This window comes from Myotis myotis, unplaced genomic scaffold (assembly GCF_014108235.1).
Source record: "Myotis myotis isolate mMyoMyo1 unplaced genomic scaffold, mMyoMyo1.p scaffold_m19_p_46, whole genome shotgun sequence".
Taxonomy (NCBI): Eukaryota; Metazoa; Chordata; class Mammalia; order Chiroptera; family Vespertilionidae; genus Myotis; species Myotis myotis.
Window position 1 is genome coordinate 1,254,168 of NW_023416353.1, and position 19,952 is coordinate 1,274,119.

At 42.2% G+C, this 19,952-nt stretch overlaps 1 protein-coding gene across 7 annotated transcripts in view; it reads right to left on the bottom strand.

The window, feature by feature from the left end:
- NMT2 (N-myristoyltransferase 2) overlaps window positions 1-19,952 on the bottom strand; it is a 98,640-nt gene that overhangs the window by 63,032 nt on the left and 15,656 nt on the right. The window lies entirely within an intron of this gene.

Sequence of the window (19,952 nt, forward strand, 5' to 3'; positions counted from 1 at the left end):
CCTTCATAAAACCCTTAGGGACAGGGTTCAGAGAGCTTCCAGGTTGGTGGAGGTGCTTGGAGAATGGTGTGTCTGGAGCGAAAATGGAAGCTCCATACCTTTCCCCAGGCCTTACTCTATGCATCTCTACCATCTGGACGTTCCTGAGTTATATTTATAATAATAAAAGCGTACTATGCTAATTAGTCCAGATGTCCTTCTGGACGACCTTCCAGACGAAGCCGGAGCTGCGAGGGAAGCCCGAGTCCCGGGTGCTTGCTGGCGGCTGGAGGGAAGCCGGTGCCGACAGCTGGGGAAGGAAGGCCTACTCTTGCACGAGTTTCGTGCATCAGGCCTTTAGTTCTTTTATAATAAACCAGTGATCTTTTAAGTAAAATATTTCAAAGTTGTGAGAGCTGCTCTGGAAAATTTATTAAACTCAAGGAGGGGTCTTGGGAACCTCGGATTTATAGCTGGTCAAAAGTCCATGTAAAAACCTGGACACGTTACTTGTTCCTGAAAGTGGGGGCTTTGGGGGGGGGGGGGCGGCACTCTTTCAGGACTAAGCCCTTAACCTGTGGGATCTGAGGCTGCCTCTGAGTAGAGAGCGTCAGAATTGAGCTGAATTCTTGGATACACCGCTAGTGTCTGAGAATTGCTTGCTGGGTGGGAATCTCCCCCACTACACACATGTTGGGATTGGGTCCAGGAACCCAAAATAGGATGTAAGCAGGAAATGAAATTTAATCAGACAAGATGAGTAACTCAGAAGTCTACACTCAGTCATCCTGCAGAACGCTTAGATGTCATTCCAGCAGGAAAACTGCAGACATAAACCATACTTTGTAACAGAAGTCAAACAGTTTTCACAGTTATTACTGCTCCACTAATCTACTTCTTAGTCAGCTTTTTAAATTGATCTTTAAAAAATATTTTTTATTGATTTTGAGAGAGAGCAAGGGAGAGGGAGAGAGAAAAACATTGATGTGAGAAACATCAATCCCGGCTGCCTCCTGCACGTCCCCCACTGGAAGTTGAATCTGTAACCCGGGCATGTGCCCCAACTGGGAATTGAACCGGCAACCGTTTGGTGCACAAGACAACACCCAACCAACTGAGCGACACTGGCCAGGGCACTGCAGCTTTTTTTTTTTTTTTAATATATTTTATTGATTTTTTTATAGAGAGGAAGGGAGAGGGAAAGAAAGTTAGAAATATCGATGAGAGAGAAACATCGATCAGCTGCCTCCTACACACCTCCTACAGGGGATGTGCCCGCAACCAAGGTACATGCCCTTGACTGGAATCGAACCTGGGACCTTTCAGTCCGCAGGCCGACGCTCTATCCACTGAGCCAAACCGGTTAGGGCGGCACTGCAGCTTTTTAAAGGGAGAGATACATGTTGTCAAAATTCCATTATAAACATCTCTTGGGTACAACAAACCACTAATCTTGGCATACAGAACCAAAGAAACTGCTTCTCAGCAGAGGGGAAAATTTTTCCTGATAAAAATTTTTACTAAAAGGATTAACAATAAAAAACAACAACTCTACATGAAAACATTCACTGGTAAAACACTTTTATTTGGAACCTTTGTCATCTATGGCTGCTTCTGAAGAACAAAAGAAACACAAGGGATTTAAAATTTCTATTTATTTGGGCCTATCTTTACCTATTCTCAGACAGTAAATTAAAATTTAGAGTCAGAGATTATTATTGCACTTTTGCCTGATGTAGGAAAAAGTGATGGAAATAATTAGTTCCGTTCTGTTGTTCTCAATTAGCTCTATCGGTCCCCACCCATTTTCTTTCTTGAATTTTTACCTAATTTTAAAATACATATTCACCATAGAAAACACAATTGTCATTAATATATTAACATCCTTCTTATAACATTTGTTCCTAAAGACAACCAACTGTTTTTCTGATATGTATTCTTTCAAAATTGTCTTTCTTTTCTAAGCATGCCTTCGTTTTTACTTTGACTAAGTTTTAAACAAAAATTGAATCTTAAACATACCATTATGAAACTTCCTTTTTTCTCTCCTTTCACTTTACAATATGTCTGGACTTCTTTCCATGTCAGGATATACTGAGCTACATGATTTCTTTTTAGTTACTGGATAGCATTCCATTGTGTAAATATATCATATTTCATTCCTATATTAAAAATACTGCTGCCAAAAAATATTCTGATACTTACGTTTTTGTTCATCATGCTAGTATGTCCAAAGGTGGAAATGCTAGGACAAGGGGCATGCACAGCTGCAGTTTTAGTAGATAATTAAGACTGCTTTAATAAATGCTATACCAATTTCCACTCCACCAATAGCAAATCGGACAGTTTCTGGTTCTGCATGTAAGGAGCTTAGAAGTCATTACTGCAGTCTAATAAACTGAAAAATCAACAATTCTTCTTAAATCCGTAAAAGAGGTGAGACACAGGACAAACTGCTGCCCCCAAAACTGGAGAGACAGAGAGGTGCATACAGAGTCCTCTTTCCAGGAGCAGAGCCTCGGCAGCTGAAACCACCACAGGAACATCACCCAGGTAGGAACACCTCCACTGGGACTGACCATGCGCTGGAGGCTACACGTGGACAAGTCTGAGAGTTAGAAACTCCAGGGGACCCGTCGCAGGGGTCGCTCACATTTTTGTGAGTTTTACCTCCAGGAGCCCAAGCAGGTTCCCACAATATGTATCGGAGAAAAGTCCCCTTCTGCTTCCACCAGGGGGGAGAGAAAATCTTGAAAAACCCAGAGCACTCTGCTCTCCTAACAAGGTCTGCCCTGAGGAGAGCCTAGCTGGCCACAGCCTACCTGCTAGGAGATGACCAGAGCCTAACAGACCTGGGAAGGGAAACACCCAGCTCTGACCCACATGAGCCATTCTGTGCCACCTAAGGGGCGTGGACAAAACAGAAGTCCAGAGGCACAGGCTCACTAAGACTGAGGCCTGATTATAGGGCTATAGAGCACTTCCCCTCCCCCACACCTCACCACCACCAAAAATCTCTTTATAGCAGTTCCTTTTATCCAGTATATCATGTCCAGTTAACAAGAAAAAAATCACAAGGCATACTTAAAGACCAAAAACATAACTGGAAAAGACAGAGCAAGCATAAGAACTAGACGTAACAAGGATGTTGCAATGATCAGGCTAGGAATTTAAAACATCTATGATTAATATGCTAAGGGCTCAAATGGACAAAGTAAAAAGCATAAAAGAAGAGGTGGGCAAGGTTAACACAGAGATGGAAATTCCAAAAAGAACCAAAGAGAAATGATAGAGATCAAACACACTTAACTGAAACGAAGAATGCTTTTTTTAAATTAAATATATTTTATTGATTTTTTACAGAGAGGAAGGGGAGGGACAGAGAGTTAGAAACATCGATGAGAGAGAGCATCGATCATCTGCCTCCTACTGCAGCGGTTCTCAACCTGTGGGTCGCGACCCCTTTGGCGGTCGAACGACCCTTTCACAGGGGTCGCCTAAGACCATCCTGCATATCAGATATTTACATTACGATTCATAACAGTAGCAACATTACAGTTATGAAGTAGCAACAAAAATAATTTTATGGTTGGGTCACAACATGAGGAACTGTATTTAAAGGGCCAGAAGATTGAGAACCACTGCCCTACTGGGTATATGCCCGCAACCAAGGTACATGCCCTTGACCGGAATCGAACCTGGGACCCTTGAGTCCATAGGCCGACGCTCTATCCACTGAGCAAAACCGGTTAGGGCAAGAATGCTTTTAATGGGCTTGTTAGCAGACTGGGCACAGCCGAGGAAAGAATTTCTGAGTTAAAGGATATAGCAATGGAGACCTTCATAGAAACCTCCCAAACTGAAAAAATCCTGAAATAAGCCGGAGGGATAACAGAGAGGGTTAAAAAAACACCTTGTCTATAAAGGAACAAAGAACAGTAAATAAGAACGTCAATTTCCCTACTTCTTTGCCATCACTGAAATATTGCATCCTTTTTAACCCCTTCCCCCACAGTCTTATAGGTAGAAAGAAAACTCATTGTAGATTAATTTTCTATATTTAAACAGGAGTGAAGCTACATGCTTATTGACCATTTATATTTTTTCACAAATTGCTCATTCATATGCTTTTTCTGTTAGTCATATTTTTAAAAATTGATTGTAGGTGCTATTTATTGAAAGTATGGATAGAAATGATAATTTATTAGGTATTTTTACTTTGGGCACTCTAAGGTCATTTAATCCTTTAACAGCCCTATGAGGTATTACTTTTTGCCTATGTTACATTGCCTAGTTTGTTGTCTATTATGTAGATTACAAATACTTTAACCAGTTTCTAATATTTAAATATTTTCCCTTGTGGGTTCTTGGCTTTTAAATCTTGCTTACAAAGGTCTTCCCCATTACTGAAATTACACAGCCATCCTTCTATACTTTCCTTTCTATATAACTTTCAGGGGAAAAAAAACACATTTAGCTTCATAATTCATTTGGAATAAAGGCGTATAATGTGAAGTATAGTGTTCTCATTTTTTAAAATATGTTTTTATTGATTTTAGAGAGAAAGGGAGAGGGAGAGAGAGAAACATTGATGAGAGACAGAAACATTGATTGGCTGCCTCCTGCATGCCCCCTACTGGGGATTGAGCCTGCAACCCAGGCATGTAGCCTGACAAGGAATCGAACCAATGAACTCTTGGTGCATTGAACAATGTCCAACCAACGAAGCCACGCCAATCAGAGTATCGTGTCCTTATTTAAAAAAAATACATTATAAATACAAGAAGCCCCATTATAACATAACTCATTATGAATGGGGTAACATTGTATTGCCCAAAAACTAACAAGCAGATATACTGAGAGGCAAACATGCCTACTTCTTGGATGCAATTTCATAGTGAGTTCTCTTTTTGCCAGAAAATGCTCCAGGTGCAAGCAATTTCAAAACAAGTCCAAAAATTCTTTGATACTTCTCCCATTAAGAGGTGGGTTCTCTTTTCCTCCCATAAATATGGACAGACTTGTCACTTTGCTCTTAACACAGAAATGACATCATGTGACTTCTAAAGGTTAGGTCACAAAACACACAGTTTCTAGCTGGCTCCTTTGGGATGGGGCAGCCAGGAGTGATATAAGAAGTCTGACTGCCCTAACCACCAGGCTGATGATAGTGCAGTGAACTTCCAGGCAGCAGCCGGCACCAACTAGCAAGGGTGGGAGGGAGCACTCTTGGACGATCAGCTTGGTCAGTCTGTGGAAGATTCCTCAAGGCAACATCTGACTGCACCTGTGCAAGATGCCCCAAGGGAGAAGTTGCCTTTCCAACTTCCTCACCCATAGAACCTACAAGCATGATAAAATAATCGTTCTTTTAAGTCACTAGATTGGTAATAAAAACCAGAACAAAAATTTGAAACCTGAAAATGGAGGGCTGCTCTAACAAAAACCTAAAACGCAAGGCGCATTGGCATCAAGACCAGGTGGAAAGACCCTGAGGAGACTGTTAGCAGAAGCCTGATGGCTTCAAGGAGGCTGTTGATAAGGGCTCCAAGAAAATATTTCATGTAACGATTATTTCAATAATTACTTCATATTCAAATAAAAGATTGAGGAAAAGAGACCCTTGTTATGTAGTAGAGGAGCATTTATAAAACTGTTGCCAGCAATAATGTGGAAAGCAGAAAATGTTCCTCATGAACTTGATTGTCTAAAAAGATTTCTGGACAGGGGGCTGAAAGTGCTGGCTTCTCCCAGCTGTCTATAACAAAACGAGAGAGGAGAGATTAAAGGATGAGCTACTCGGTTTTTGATTGAAAGTTAGAGAATATACAAACCCAGTCATACTTTCTAGATTAAAAAATAAAACTGTTCCTCATCTCTAACATCTCCTGAAGCGAAAGAATTTGCATATTAAGAAATGGCCTCAGGATAGACAAACAAATCCAGGCTGGCCCTTTTAGACCCTTCCTTAGGACCTTGGAAAGATATAAGGTGCTACCTTGCTGACCATTCCAGACAAAAGGCCTTGTATGTTTCTGAAGGATACGCCTTGTATATCCTCTCTAAACACTATGGCTTCTAAGAATCTTTGCTCCACAGTAGCCTCACCAGGAGCCCAGGAAGAAAGAAGCTTATCTGGAAGAGATCTGTGGCTAACTTTTGTCTAATAGAGTGAATTAAAAATTGAAAGGCAGGAAGCCCATGATATTTTTATTTTTTAAAATATATTTTTATTGATTTCAGAGAGGAAGGAAAGGGAGAGAAAGATAGAAACATCAAAGACGAGAGAGAATCACTGATTGGCTGCCTCCTGCACACCCCCACAGGCATGTGCCCTGACCAGGAATGGACACTCAACCACTGAGCCACACCAGCCGGGCACCCATGATATATACATTTTTTAATTACATCAGCTTGAAAGAGACAGAGCAGAACAAAATGAAAAAAGGCCTTTGGATCCTCAGCCTTTTGTAGGCAGGAAGCAGACAGAGAAGGTGACTCACTCAGATGCAAAGTCAGTTTTCTTTTGGAAGAAAGTCTTAAAGGGCACAACAAAGAGCCCAAAGGGCAGAGGCCACAGCCAAAGAGAACAGCTCCCAAAGAATAGGGCTGAACTCAAGTTAAGGAACTGGCAACACATTACTAAATAGATTTCAGAACTGTTATGAACAAGACTGGGGTATGCTCTCTATTTTCCCCTTTTTGAATGAAAATATCTACACTGGCTCTTCTACTTCTGCCCACCATTTCACGAGGGATATGTGGAGAGCAGACAATATATCTGCTCAGTTCATGGGTATTCAGACTGACTTGTGGGCGGGGGTGGGGGAGTGGGGGGGGGGCAGGGGAGGGGGAGTGCACGGGGAAGAAGGCTCATCCACACCTGGACTTGGTTTAGATCAGTGGTCAGCAAACGCATTAGTCAACAGAGCCAAATATCAACAGTACAACGACTGAAATTTCTTTTGAGAGCCAAATTTTTTAAACGTAAACTATATAGGTAGGTACACTGTTATTAACTTAATTAGGGTACTCCTAAGCTGGCCTTTGCTAAAAACTTCCTCAATCTGATTGAGGTACGTTCACTGAGGTCGACCCCTTCCAACTCTCCCATCCACACTCGTCTTGTATACTTGTTTCGTCTATCTCCTTTCCGAAAACCGACTTCTGTGCATGGGCCACGAAGTTTCAATCGCACTGTACGTGCGCGCCTGCACGTGGTATTTTGTGGAAGAGCCACACTCAAGGGGCCAAAGAGCCGCATGTGGCTCATGAGCTGCGGTTTGCCGACCACTGGTTTAGATGATGAGATCCTGGACTTCAAGCCTGAGCCCAATAGATAAGCTAAAACACAATAGGATTTTGGAGAGGGAATTAGGGAGGGTAAATATATTTACATATGGGAGAATGTACATAATTTTGGCCAGAAGATAAACTGTGGTAGTTTTCAACATATCCTCAAAATTTGTAAGACTCCTCCCAATGAAAGATGGAATCCAGTTCCCTGCCCCTTGAGTGTGGACAGGCTTATGACTCACAGTCAGTCATTTACACAAAATGTGTCAATATATGATTTTCCTGTCTAGGTGAGAAGAGCCCATGTAGCTGCAACCCACTTCTCATAAAATGTACTTTCCATCAGATAACCCTGAGATCCACCATGCTGGTGAGACCACAGGCAGCCACACTAGAGTGAGAAACAAGCTGATCTCTGGCCAACAGCCAACACTGACAGCAAGCCATGTGAGCGAGCCACCTGGGATGTCCAGTCCAGTGCGGCCTTCAGCTGACTGCAGCCCAGCCAAAATCTAACTGCTACCACATGAGAAACCCCTTCCAACTGTGCCCTTTCCAAATTCCTAACCCACAGGATCTATAAGTGTGATAAATCAGTTGTTGGTTTGCTATACAGCAATAGTTACTGGAACATAACGCTACAATGAACAAAATAAAGTCCTATTCTATGAAACATATTCTTAGGTGACAGACAATATACAAATGGGAGGCTTGGGCGAAATTAATGAGATAGGGCCTATAGTGTATAGCCTAATGGCTGCCATGGAGTAATTCAATAAATAATAGGGACTGTTATTATTACACATTTGAACATGTTGCTGCCCCTGCCAGGACACCATTCTCCCCCTCATTTCCTGGCATATTGCTTGTCATTCAAGATGCAGGCCAAAAATCCCCTTTTCTGAGACAGGTCCCTCCTTCCCTAATCTGAATCAGGCACCCCTAACTCAATGACCCCCTGCCAACTGAGCATCCTCTCATCTAGCACTTTAAACTTGGTGTTCTTATCTGCTTTTCTCACTAGAATATAAGCTGCTTCAGAACAGAATGTCTCTCATTTCTCTAGAGAAAAAAAATACATATTGGTCTTTCCCCCATTTCCTGGCACAGACTCCTAAAACCCTTGTAATTTTCTGGGTGAAAAGGAATGTCTTTTGTTTCACTGAGATGACCTGGTGGCTTCCTGGATGGGAGCTGGTCACCAGAAAGACCAAGCACCATGGTTAGAAGCTTGTTATTTTCGGTCCTACCCTCCCATTCTCCATAGTGGGGAGAGGGACTGGAAATGGAGTTAATGATGGATCATGCCTATTCATGAAGCCTCCATAAAAATCCCAAAACTACAGGGTTCAGAGAACTTCCGGTTGATGAACATGTGGATGTCTTGGGATGGTGGCATGGCTACAGAGAGCACAAAAGCTCCACACCTCTTCCCACATACCTTGCCCTACGCATCTCTTCCATCTAAGTGTCCATCTGTATCATTTATCATAGCCTTTTGTTTTATTTTTAAATATGTTTTTATTGATTTTAGAGAGGAAGGGAGAGGGAGAGAGAGAAACATTGATTGGCTGCCTCCTGCACTCGCCCTACTCTGGGGAACGAGACCACACCCAAGTATGTGCCCTTACTGAGAATCGAACCTCAACCTTTTGGTGCATGGGACAATACTCAGCCAAGTGAGCCACACCAGCCAGGGCTATCATATCCTTTCTTCTCTTTTTTAAAATTCTTGATTGTTGAAGTGTTACATATAACCCCTGTTCCCCCCACTGTCCTCTTCCAGCCTTCCCCCACCCCCTCAGGACTGGCCTTCACAGACACCTCCCCTCCCATTGTCTGTGTCCATTGGTTATGCTTATATGCATACAAATCCTTTGGTTGATCTCTTATGACCATCTCCCCACCCACTGACCCTCCCCTGCCTTTCCTCTGAGGTTTGACTGTCTGTTCAATGATTCTGTGTCTCTGGATGTATTTTTGTTCATCAGTTTACATTGTTCATTATATTCCACAAAAGAATGAGATCATGTGATACTTATATTTCTCGGACTGGCTTATTTCACTTAGCATAATGCTCTCCAGGTCCATCCATGCTGTTGTAATAGTAAGAGTTGTTTCTTTTTTACAGCAGTGTAGTATTCCATTATGTAGATGTGCAGCTGGTTTTTAATCCACTCATCATTTAATCCACTCATCATTTGGACGCTTAGGCTGTTTCCAAATCTTAGCTATTGTAAATTGTGCTGCTATGAACACAGGGATGCATATGTTCTTTCTGACTGGTGTTTCTGATTTTCTGGGATATATTCCTAGAAGTGGGATTACTGGGTCAAATGGGAGTTCCACTTTTAATTTTTTGAGGACACTCCATTCTGTTTTCCACAGTGGCTGCATCGGTCTGCATTCCCACCAGCAGTACATGAGGGTTCCTTTTCTCCACATCCTTACCAGCACTTGTTGTTTGTTGATGAGAGCCATTCTGACAGGTGTGAGATGGTATCTAATTTTCGTTTTGATTTGCATCTCTCGGATGGTTAGTGACTTTGAGCACTTTTTCATATGTCTTTTGGCCTTCTGTATGTCCACTTTTGAAAAGTGTCTATTTAGGTCCTTTGCCAATTTTTTGATTGGATTGTTTATCTTCCTTTTATTAAGTTATATGAGTTCCCTATAAATTTTGGAGATTAAACCCTTATCTGAAATAGCATTGGCAAATATATTATCCCATGCAGTAGGCTTTCTTGTTGTTTTGTTGATGGTTTCTTTTGCTGTGCAGAAGTTTTTCATTTTGATGTAACCCCATTTGTTTATTTTCTCCTTCGTTTCCATTGCCCTAGGATAGTGGTCGGCAAACTGCGGTTCGCGAGCCACATGTGGCTCTTTGGCCCCTTGAGTGTGGCTCTTCCACAAAATACCACGTGCAGGAGCGCATGTACAGTGCGATTGAAACTTCGTGGCCCATGCGCAGAAGTCGGTATTTTGTGGAAGAGCCACACTTAAGGGGCCAAAGAGCCGCAGGTGGCTTGCGAACCGCAGTCTGCCGACCACTGGTCTAGAAGATTTATCCAGTGATGTCAACAGGGTATTAAAGTTCCCTACTATGATTGTATTGCTGTCAATCTCACCCTTGATAACTTCCAGAAGTTTTTGTTTATGTATTTGGATACTCCTGTATTGGGTGCATATATGTTTACCAGAGTTATATCCTCTTGTTGTATCAATCCCTTTAGTATTATGAAGTGGCCTTCCTTATCTCTTGTTGTGGCCTTCACTTTGAGATCTATTTTGTCAGCTATAAATATTGCTACCACAGCTTTTTAAAAATTTGTTTGCCTAAAAAATTTTTTCCCTATCCTTACACTTTCAGTCTGTGTGAGTCCCTTGTTCTGAGGTGGGTCTCTTTTATGGGTCATGTTTTCTTATTCCTTCAGCCACTTTGATTGGAGCATTTAATCCATTTACATTTAAGAATATTGATGATAGGTACTTATTTGTAGCCATTTTTATTCTTTATGCCTGTTTTCCTTGTTCCCTTTCTATTTCTTCTTTTCACAACAGCCTCTTTAGCATTTCTTGCATTGCTGGCGTGGTGGTAATAAACTCCCTTAGCCTTTTTCTGTCTGCAAAGCTTCTGATTTCTCCTTCAATTTTGAATGATAGCTTTGCTGAATAGAGTAGTCTTGGGTTCAGTCCTAAAGTGTATTTCATTCCATTCCCTTATGGCCTGATGTGTTTCTGTTGCGAAATCATTTGATAGTCTAATGGGAGAACACTTGTAGGTAACTTTCTGACTCTCTCTTGCAGCCCTTAAGATTCTCCCTTTACCATTAACGTTTACCACTGTAATTACGACGTCTCTTGGTGTGGGTCTTTTTGGGTTCATCTTGTTTGGTACTCTCTGTGCTTGGGTGACTTTTTTCTTTCCCAAGTCAGGGAAGTTGTCTGTCACTTTTTCTTTAAATAGGTTTTCTAATCTTTGCTTCTCTTCCTGTCCTTCTGACACCCCTATCATACGGATGTGTTTGTTTCATGTTGTCCCAAAGTTCCCTTAAACTCTCCTCCTGCTTTCTAATTTTTTCTCCAATTGCTGTTCAAATTGGGTGTTTTTTCTACCCTGTGTTCTAACTTGCTGATTTGGTCCCCTGCTTCTTCTAGTCTACTGTTGAAACCTTCCATTGTGTTCTTTATGGAAGCTATATCATTCTTCATTTCCTCTTGATTCTTTTTTTTTCTTCCTCTTTTTTTTAAATTAAATCTTTATTGTTCAGATTATTACATTTGTTCCTCTTTTTTCCCCCCATAACTCCCCTCCTCCCAGTTCCTGCCCCACCCTCCGCCCTCACTCCCCACCCACTGTCCTCATCCATAGGTGCACGATTTTTGTCCAGTCTCTTCCCGCATCTCCCACACCCCTTTCCCCCCCAAGAATAGTCAGTCCATTCCCTTTCTATGTCCCTGATTCTATTATGATCACCAGATCATTTATTCACTTGATTCTTAGATTCACTTGTTGATAGATGCATGTTTGTTGTTCATAATTTCTATCTTTACCTTTTTCTTCTTCTTCCTCTTCTTAAAGGATGCCTTTCAGCATTTCATATAATACTGGTTTGGTGGTGATGAACTCCTTTAGCTTTTCCTTATCTGTGAAGCTCTTTATCTGACCTTCAGTTCTGAATGATAGCTTTGCTGGATAAAGTAATCTTGGTTGTAGGTTCTTGGTATTCATCACTTTGAATATTTCTTGGCACTCCCTTCTGGCCTGCAAAGTTTCTGTTGAGAAATCAGCTGACAGTCGTATGGGTATTCCCTTGTAGGTAACTGAGTTTCTTTCTCTTGCTGCTTTTAAGATTCTCTCTTTGTCTTTTGCTCTTGGCATTTTAATTATGATGTGTCTTGGTGTGGTCCTCTTTGGATTCCTTTTGTTTGGGGTTCTCTGCGCTTCCTGGACCTGTAAGTCTATTTCTTTCACCAGGTGGGGGAAGTTTTCTGTCATTATTTCTTCAAATAGGTTTTCAATATCTTGCTCTCTCTCATCTTCTGAAACCCCAATAATTCTGATGTTGGTACGCTTGAAGCTGTCCCAGAGGCTTCTTACACTATCTTCGTATTTTCGGATTCTTTTTTCATTTTGCTTTTCTGGTTGGGTGTTTTTTGCTTCTTTGCATTTCAAATCTTTGCCTTGATTCTTGCGCTCCTCTGGTCTGCTGTTGGGAGTCTGTATAGTATTCGTTATTTCAGTCCGTGTATGCTTAATTTCTAGTTGGTTCTTTATCATAACATCGAGGGTCTCATTAGTTTTCTTGAGGATCTCACTACATTTATCGGCGGCTTCTAGACAGTTCTTAAGAGACCTTAAAAGTGTGGTTCTGAACTCAATATCCTCCATTGACAGTTTTGTCCTGTTTCTTTGTCTCCACATTTTTTATGCTTTCTTGGTACACCCCCTAGTGGTCTTTGTGCGCAGTCTTGTTGTAGTTAAGCCTTGACTGTTGACGGCAATACCGGGGGTGATTTGACCTCCAGGCTAACTGGCTATGAGAGTCTGCTGTGTCTGAAGTGGGAGAGCTTCTGTGCTGGATCTCTAGGGCGGTGCTAATCTAGCGTTTGCCTGAGACTATCCGGCAAATGGCTCTGTGCAGGGCTTGGGCGGGGCGGGTCCCAGGGGATCTACTGGGCGGGCCGGGGCGAGCAGTTATGGCTGCTCTCAGTTCCGTCCCTAGGGGCTCTGCCTCACACAGTCCCAGCAACCGCTGCATACCTCGGAGAGAAAGCTGCCTTCGAGTTCCGACCGAAGCCAGACAGTCCCGCTTCTCCCGTTTGAGTCTGGGTCCCTAGAGACTCACCCAGATCTGGAGCTCAGAGTCTGAAACTCCCTCCCGATTAAAAACAACAACCGCGCCCTCTGCCGCCAGCCCGCTCGCGCGCACTCCGCACCTGAGTATTTCACTTCAGCACTGCGCCTCCTCTGAGTCTGGGTATGATATTCTCTTTCCTCCTAGTTGTAGAATTTCCACTCAGCCAGCCTTCCTGTGGTTCTGGATGATGTCCGTTCCGTCTTTAGTTGTTTTTTGTAGTGGTTGTTCGAGGCAGGAATCTCCGACTTTAACCTATGCCGCCATCTTGGTTTCTCCCCCCGTTTCCTCCTCTTGATTCTTACATATGTTGGTGAGCTTCTCATCCAGATGGTTTAGCATCTTTATGACCATTACTCTGACTTCTGTCTCTGACATATTGTTTGCCTCCATTTCAGTTAGTTCCTTTTCTGGTGATTCCTCCTTTTCTTTCCTTTGGGGGTTGTTTATTTGTTTCCCCACTTTTTCTTTCTCTTTCTGGCCCTGGGCACCCTGCTTGGGGTCCAAAAGGTTGAAGCCCCTAGTGGTCCAATGGTCCGGGACTCACTCGCCAGGAGGCTCGGTCTGCCTTGAGTTTCACACCTTTATTGTCTCTGCTATGAGTTGTACCCCCTTCTCCCACAGCTCTGGTCCTTCAGTTGTTCACTTCCAATACTTAGGGTTGGCGGGGGCATGTGCAGAGTTCCTCTGGTGTGCGACTCCCTGTGAGGGTCCAGAGCCCTCTGGCTTGCAATTCACTGTGCGGCCCCAGCACCCAACAGAAGATGGTGCTCTAGGTCCCTCTGGCAGCACACTTGCAGCATGGTCCTATAACCTGTGGCTGGGTACACCAGGTCACACTGGCAGCTCTGTCCTGGGGCCAGGGATGAAGCGCACACTTGGCAGCCACTCTGTCTTGTGCCAGTGGTGGAGCACATGCCTGCCAATGGTCTGTTCCTGGGCCAGGAGTGGAACATGCACCTCTAATGAACTTGTAAACAATAAATAAACAGTTTTCCTAAATTCTGTGAATTTAAATTAATCAAACCTGAGGATCTGGTCAGTCAGAAGCACAAATGAAAAACCTAGACTTGCAATTGTCATTTGAATTAGGGAGGAGGCAGTCATGCAAGACTGAGCCCTCAACCTCTGGGATCTAAAGCTGTCTCCAAGTAAAGAGTGTCAGAATTGAGTTGAACTGTGAGACACCAGCTGGTATAGGAAAACCCCCCTTACATCTGGTGTCAGAAGTGCTGTGAGTGTGACAACAGAGAAACACAGGGTTTTCCTACTCACATGCGTGGTAAACATTATTATTGCTCACCAGTATTTTTCCTGCAAGCAGTTGGAAGTATGTCACATATGCTTTGAACCCCTTGAAATGAGGCACTGGTGGGCAGTTTGTTTAACCAAAGGAAGAGGAGTAGAGGTAACAGGTGCTCCTTCTTGTGAAAGCCTGGAGAGCCATTAGACTTGTCTCTCTGCTGAATTTCCCTTCCAGCCAAGTTCTGCATAACCTTGTCAAGATAATGGCATCAGGAGGTGATGGTCCTGCTTTAGCCTATGCCTGTGAGTCCTGCCAAGGAGGCAGGGGCTCCAGCCTGCATGCATGCAGTGTAGGTGGGAGACAAACTTTTCCTAACTTATGCAATGGAATTGTAGTGTTGTTTTTACCACATCGTAAGTTGGAGTAGCCTAACCGATACAAAGTGCTAGCCTCATCACTCAATATCTGGGTCATAAAGGGGATTTTCTTTCTGTCAGTTATTAATTATTAAAAGCATAACCTTTTTAAATTTAAAATGGATAATTTTTTTCCTCTACAATGTCAGAATATGAAAGGTATGTTCAATAGTGAGAAAAAAATATTTAAGAGACAAGCATTTGAGCTACAGCTTCATATTTCCCTGTTCCAAATCCTAGAATAGAAAGTAGCACTCATTTTTGGAGACAGATTGAGACCCCGCCAAATGGCACCCTGGTGGTCTAAAATTAGCAATGCATTCCCTCCCCAAAATGGGAAGTTTATTTTCCTCTGTAGAATCAAATCTGTATATTGTGGTATTTATATTTAAAATCATCTGGTAGCTAAGGACTCCCATAAATATCTGACTAGATTTCAGGTTTTCCTCCATCAATGTTTCCATGGCTGACACTTTTTAAACTAGTGAACTTGCTGTATTGTGAATATGTGATTTATGTATGCATTGGGGGGGAGGGGTCAAGTACAAAAGAAAACCATATTTGTATCCCTAAGGTTTCTAATGCTTCCATGCCCAACACAAGTAGATTTTTATAACAAAGGCTTGTTGAATAAATGAGTGAATAATTCTGGCTCTTGAGCTGGCTCCAGTTACATATTGTCAGATGGTAAAATCCCTTAGAAAGCTACAATGCTCCCCACCTGGATGGTAAAGTCTATCACAGACATATTCATTGAGCATCTACTATATGCTCAGCATTGCACCAGGGGGATGGTAGTAATTGAAGTCACCCAGGACATGGCTGTAGCTTCACAACCCAGAGAATTATCCCTCTCCTGCCTCAGTCCTTTAGTTGCTGTTGGCTATGGCTTTTTTAGACGCCACTAGCATCCCAGGATCTCACAGCTTTTCTGTCAAATACACCCAGTTTAAAATATCTCAAAATTTCCCAGAAGCTTTCACCCAGAGGGATACAGGCTGAGAACTTAGGACTGATATGGATGCCTATCCAACTGGATGGAAATATCTCCACCAATGAAAAATCCAGGAATGTTTGTCCTGCGTGTGAATCAATTTTTTTCTAAAACAGATAAATTAGACTCATGGAAACTGGTGAGGATATAGAGACATAAAAGATAAAAATATATTATTTCACCAAAAATTTCTTAAATGTGTTTATATCACTTATTCTATAACTTATAAGACACTTGTGCAAAGAAGTTTCCTCTAGGTTACATTTTGGCAGTTAATTGGGAGTAAACACCAACTGTTTTGTTAAAATTGTACTACCTTATTTTGGTGTGATGGAGAAGCTAACCTTTTTGTTAACTCTAGTTTGTCAAGATTTTAGTTTTTCCTCTCAAATATAAATTGGTAGGGACCAACAGAAATTGCACTAAATTAGCCATCCCCTCCTCCAAACTCCCAGACATATCTGATAGTATTTATACAGTAATGAGAAGCAGAGCTGCCCAATCCTTGAATAAGAGCTACTTTCCATTCCCCAGAAGCCTGAAGAAGAATAGAACTGCAGAATGAGAGCTGATAGGTGCACCAACTCACACTCATCAGAGTAACTATACTCAAAACAGGTAATGACCTTTTTTGTTGGCGAAGATGTAAAGAGATCATACCCTGCTGGTGGGAATATAAAATGGTGTAAGAGCTAAATAAACAAATAAAGTAAAATAAAATAAAATAAAATGGTGCAAGAGCTTTGGAAAATCAGTCTGGCAGTTCCTCAACATGCTAAAAAAAAACTAGATACCATATGACCCAGCAATTCCACAACCAGGAATATATACCCAAGAGAAATGAACATATGTCCACACAGAAATCTGTACATGCATATTCACAGTAGCATTATTCTAATAGCCAAAAAGTGGAAACAACCCGAATGTCCATCAACTGGTGAATAAATAAAGAAAATATGGTATATCCATACAATAGAATATTACTCAGCAATAAAAATAAAGTACTGTCCTAGCCGGTTAGAGCGTCGGCCTGCAGACTGAAGGGTCGAGGGTTCAATTTCAGTCAAGGGCAAGTACCTTGATTGCAGGCTTGATGATCCCCGGGGCATGTGTGGGAGGCAACCAATCAATGTGTCTTTCTTTCTGTGTCTCCCCATCCCTTTCACTCTCTCTTAAAAAAAAGAAAAAAAAGAAAAAGAAAATCAATGCGAAAAATATCCTTGGGTACAGAATAAAACAAAAAAAACCAAAAAAAATGAAGTACTGCCCTAACCAGTTTGGCTCAGTCAATAGAGCATCGGCCTGTGGACTGAAGGGTCCCAGGTTTGATTCTGGTCAAGGGCATGTACCTTGGTTGCGGGCACATCCCCAGTGGGGAGTGTGCAGGAGGCAGCTGATCAATGTTTCTCTCTCATCGATGTTTCTAACTCTCTATCCCTCTCCCTTCCTCTCTGTAAAAAATCAATAAAATATATTTTTTAAAAAATAAAATGAAGTACTGATACATGTGATAGCATGGATGAAATTTGAAAACATGCTAAATTAAAGAAGCCAGTCATAATGGACACACAGTATATTATTCCATTTATATAAAAATTCCAGAACAGATAAATCTAGAGATAGAAAATAGATTAATGGTTGTTCATGGCTGGGACAATGAGGGGGGTTGGAAGGTGTCAGCTAAGGGATGTGGGGTTTCTTTTGGAGATGATAAAAATGTCCTAAAGTTGATTGTGGTGTTGGTTGTACAACTCACTGAATATATTAAACTAGAGGCCCGATGCATGAAATATGTGAATGTGCGGGGGGAGGCCCTCAGCCCAGCTTGTACCCTCTCCAATCTAGGACCCCTCGGACATCCCTCTCACAATCCAGGACTGCTGGCTCCCAACCACTAGCCTGCCTGCCTGCCTGCCTGATTGCCCCTAACCGCTTCTGCCTGCCAGCCCGATCACCCCCTAACCACTCCCCTGCCAGCCTGATCGACACCTAACTGCTTCCCTGCCGGCCCAATCGCCCCCAACTGCCCTCCCCTGCCAGCCTGGTCACCCCCAACTGCCCTCCCCTGCAGACCTGGTTGACCCCAGTTGCCCTCCCCTGCTGGCCTGGTCACCCCTAACTGCCCTCCCCTGCTGGCCATCTTGTGGTGGCCATCTAGTGACCACATGGGGGTGGCCATCTTGTGCGAGGGGGTGATGGTCAATTTGCATATTACCTCTTTATTACATAGGATACTAATGGATTGTACATTTTAAATGGGTGAATTGTCGGGTATGTGAATTATATCTCAACAAAGCTGTTAAAAAATTGGGAAGTGAAATTCCTGTCCCTGGGGGTGGTTATGATGTTGCTAAGGCTTCAGGAAAATACCTACTTGAGAAGATTCTTCTTGGAAATCCTGCAAAGAAAAACTGACTCAGAACCCCAGTACTTAAGGTTGATTACTGCATCACAGAAGTTTAGCCATGGATATTTTGCAGCCCTTTTATAGATTTCTCTTGGATCTTTAAAAACAAAAGTTCCATTTCCCACTTCCCTAAGAATTCATATGAATGATCCACAATGAAAGCCTCTCAATTTTGCTGTCCCAGGAAGGACAACAGATACTTTGATCTATGTCTAGAGAGAATCTTTGGCATATTCAAATTCCAAGTGTAAACCAATAAATTCCTTCTTAACCACGCAGATGTCAAATTTTTAATAAGCACATCCAGCAAATCCCTTGAAAGAAGTAGTCAAGGATTCTACAGAGATAGCTTACTGGAATGAACAAAGGAACACATTTTATAGTAAAGTGTAAACATGATACATTGCTCCAGAAGAAATAAGACAGAGACTGCTAGCTGCCCTCCAAAATCCACCTCACCCTCTCTCCTTGAGCTCATAGCAAGATATTTCCCAGCTCCCTGCAGTGAGGTATGGCTATGCGAGTGAGTTCTGGGCAGTAGGAAAGAAGTGGAAGTGGTATCTGCCTCTTCGCTGGCCCAGAGACCCTCTTGGGCGTGCTCCTCCACACTCCTCCTTTCCTGTGCTGACTGGTTGCAGGTGTAGGATGAGACACGAGGCTAGCCTCTGACTGACAGAACAAAGGGAAGTCCCTTGGCCATCCATCTGAATACCTTGCCCTGTGAATAAGAAGAAAACCTCGACTGTGTAAACCTCCAATTACACGTTAGGGTCTACTTGAGCCGATTAGTCTATAACTAATACATTAATTGTTTTTAATGTTTTTAATCCTTACCCAAGGATATTTTTGTCATTGATTTTTAGAGAGAGTTGAAGGGAGGAATGAGTGGGGAAAGAGAAAGAGAGAAACATCGATGTAAGAGAGAGAGACATTGATTGGCTGCCTCCTGCATGTGTACCAACTAGGACTGGGGATCAAACTTGAAACCAAGGTCCATGCCCTTGACTGGGAATCGAACCTGAGACCCTTTGGTCCTTGGGTCAATGCTCTAACCGCTGAGCAAAACAGGCCAGGGCACTAATACATTAATTTTAAAAATGACATCAAAGGAGCTCAATTTATGGCATGTGAATCTCAAATATAAGAAACAATTTTGGATTTCATAGGATTCCAGCAGGAAGATCAATGAGCTCCCCCCCACACGAGAACCATTAGTAGTTTGATATTATAACTATTTTACAATTTTCCCCCTTGATTTCCAATTTCCTGCATAGAAAATGGTGGGATTATAGTTGATTTCAATCTTCATTGTATTTTAAAGCATGTTCTAAATTTTCTATAATAATCACGCCCCTCTAATCGCAACTAAAATATTAAAAATACAACAGAGTCCAAGAAAAGATAAATAGATCAGCGAAACAAAACAGATTTCCTCTATGGAGAAAAATTTAATTATTTTGCTACTTCCCACAAATGACAAAAACAAATTCCAAATGAGTTATAAACCCAAACTTGGAAAACAAAGCCTTAAAACTTTAGCTGGCTCCGTTAATATTTATCCAGTGCCTAGAACAATGTCTGGCCTCTAGTAGTTGCTGAAGTAAACATCTATTGAATGGGTAACTGAAAGAGTAAGGTAATAACTTCATTATGTCAGTGAAGGAAAGAATTCCTTAAACAAGGACCCAGAAGTACAAACCATAAGCTAAAAGAGGATAACCTGACTATATCAAAGTTAAACATTTTGTAGCAAAGT